This window comes from Drosophila arizonae, chromosome 3, assembly GCF_054131065.1.
Source record: "Drosophila arizonae isolate 15081-1271.41 chromosome 3, UAZ_ARI_1.0, whole genome shotgun sequence".
Taxonomy (NCBI): Eukaryota; Metazoa; Arthropoda; class Insecta; order Diptera; family Drosophilidae; genus Drosophila; species Drosophila arizonae.
The window spans coordinates 32,392,619-32,395,831 of NC_142923.1; positions in this window are offsets into that span (position 1 = coordinate 32,392,619).

Below are 3,213 nucleotides of genomic sequence, written 5' to 3' on the forward strand. Positions count from 1 at the left end.
CTTTGAACTTTTCGCCGCGAAAGTCGAAACCATGGTTGCATTGCCGATAGCTACGACTTGCGCGGGCATTTGAAAACGACTTATGTGAGGTGGCTCATCGAGCCGCCTTACACCCCCCCTTACTTTGTAGAGCGATGGTCACGCTTCCCGAAGGTGCGACCGTCACGTTTATTGCGCTCCCTTCGATCCAGATGCGGAAACGTGTCCTCCTACGCGGTAGCCTTCGCCTCTGCAACTCCCGTTGCACCACCTGGATTGTGTGTTCGTCTAGCGTCGCGCCTGCTGGACGGATCCGCCAGCCGTCTGGGATGGTCGGTGTTGGCTTGAAAGAGATGGAGCCCTCCCCCATGAGGATTTCGAACAAGTTCGGCTCCCACCCATCCAGAATGTCGGCCATGTCGGCCAGCAGCAGTGCTGCCAGAATTTTGAAGGCAAGAATTGCTAGAATTTCAAAAAAAAGTTGCTAAAATTGCTAAAAAAAATTTATTAAAATTGCTAAAAGAAATTGCCAAATTTTGTTAAAATTTTATATGTTAAATTTATTACTTTTATTTATGATTAAGTTTTTAAATGATTGTTAAAATGTCGTCCAATTGTCCCAATATACTTTCTTCATCATTAATTGCATATTTGGAGCTGTCGCTTATTTTTGCCAAACATTTTTTTGGCAGCACATAATTATGGCAGCATTTATCATGCCTTTGTAATCCATATCTTTAATATTTTTCTAAGTTTGTATAAAGAGTTTTTATTAATTTTATGTATAGGCACAGTGCAGCCTCATGCTCCTCCGTCTTGTCAAATTTTACAACAAAAGGCAACTTGTTTTTTTGTGGCAGCGTGGTGGCGCACATCATAAAGCTTCGCGCCAATAGTGCACTTGCAATAGGCGCAATAGGCCCTTGTTGAGTCTGTGTCATCCTTGCGAATCCACTATTTAAACTCGCCACTCAACCACACATCGCGAAATTTTTGGGTATACGTTTTTGGCATATTTTATAAAACTTTTAATGAATCTAACAAAACAGCATACAATTTAAAGCTCAGCGCACAAATGACACTCGATCACTTTCGATGAATTTGTGAACTACTTATTGTTCACAACTATTGAACTATTGTTCACAAGTTTGTGCATTTATCGATATTGTTATGATTTTGAACAAGTTGAGTTCTTTTTAAGATGATGTTATTGTGAGATCACAAAAATCACAAAATTGCTAAAAGTTGCATAATTTTTTTTTTAAAATAGCTATATTTGTGGCTAATAGCAATTTAAAAAAAAAATTGCAAACTCAAATTCAAAATTGCTAGATCTAGCAACTTAATGGCTAAAATGGCAGCACTGGCCAACAGTTCGGCCTCATCCTCTTCCAGCTCTGGCACCACGCACGGCTCTGCTTGTGACTCGTGTCTGCCTTGTTCCGGGCCCCGGGCTCGTTCTCCTTTTTAGGGATACCCTGATCTGGCTCAAAGGGGGTTGTTTGGTGATTCCCTCCCGTTTGGCGCAACCTCGCCGCCACACCCGCCAAATCGACCCTCGGGATCTTTCTGGCCGGGCTCTTCGACGGACTCCGCCAGCAACGGCGTCGGAGTGGGGGGCTCGATTCGCTCTCCTCGTCGCTGGATTCCGATTCGAGAGGTGCGGCTCGCGCCTTCCTCCTCTCGCCTCGCCGCGTCCACCATGATGGGGACCGTCGCCCTTCGTCCCGCGCCGCGGTCTCCGGGTCGAGTGGTGCGGCGAAAGGACTCCGCTCCCGGCCGTCACCGTGTCCCCGCGACGGGGATTGGTCTTCAGAGGACTTCGCTCCCCACTGTCTCCTTTCTCCCTCCGGCGACTGGACCTCTCGCGTCTCCTCTTCTTCGTCCGGCGACTGGACCTCTCGCGTCTCCCCTTCTTCGTCCGGCGACTGGACCTCTCGCGTCTCCTCTTCCTTGTCCGGCGACTGGAGGGCGGCGCATTCCTTCGGCACTGGCATCGCTGGCGGCGTCGAGGGGGTTTGTGGCTCCTCCACGTATGGCTGCGCCCCTCGAGACTGGGGTATCTGCACGTAGATGGTGGTGAACTCTACCTTCATTAACATCACGCACCCATCGAGCCTCTCGGCGATGTTGATTGAGGATCGATGGACCGTGTGTTTAAATTTTGGTGGTGGTCGCTCCTCACGAGGCCTGTAATAATCCCGGCCCATCCTCGGGTCGCCTCGTCTTTGGTACCCCGTGCCCGGGAATGGCTCGGTGTCAGCGTCGCTGACATCTTCCACGCGAGCCGCCTCTTCTTCCTCCCTCTCGTCCTCACTGCTGATTATGATAGTCTCGTTCTCCATCGTCGTTATATCTGAAAACTCAAGCATAAATGATCCACTTCTAGGATACTGCCTCCCAAACTACTAGTTAGTAAATCAACTTTCACGAGATACTATGGAGGGGGTTGGGTAACAGGTTTGAGGTGGGGAAGGGTGTGACTGAGGTGTGTTGCCGCCAGTGTTCAGGGATGGTCCCTCGGCCTTCGTCTCGCTCCTCCTCGCTCTCGTCGCCGTCGTGATGGAAAGACTTGAGCTGGGAGAGTTTAGCTACCCTTCTTTTGCGTTCGCCGCCCCTGGCGAGGCGCACGATGTTGGGAGAGACAAAGCTAACGATCCGGAACGGGCCGTCATACTTCGGTGCCAGTTTCGCTGCGAAGCCATCTGCCGCGTTGGACAACTGGTGTTGCCTTAACAGGACTGACGAACCTAGCTTCGGCCTCCATTCGCGTCTACGCAGGTTATAGTAGCGGCTTTGATCGCTCGAGGCACTCTGCAGGTTATTGCGGGCGATCGCGAACACTTCCCTCATCCTGTCTCTTTTGGCGTCTGGGTGAAGCCCCTCCGTCGCCGATCCGGGTGTAACTTCGTCGTCCCATGAGCTCTGATGACCCTGAACGTATTGTGCTATCATCGTTTTTATCGTACGATTAGCCCTCTCCGTCGGATTTTCCTGTGGCGAGTACGGCGCTGTATGTTGGAGTGTCACCCCCAGGGACTCCATGAACGCCTTGAAGCTCCTGCTCGTAAATTGAACGCCGTTGTCGCAGACGAATGTCCTGGGTACTCCAAATCTGCTGAGTATCCGTTCCCGGAACGCCAACTGCAGATGCGCGGTAGTAGCCTCCCTCAACGGCACCATCTCCACCCACTTGGCGAAAGCGTCGTGGAACACCAACAGCATTGTGTTCCC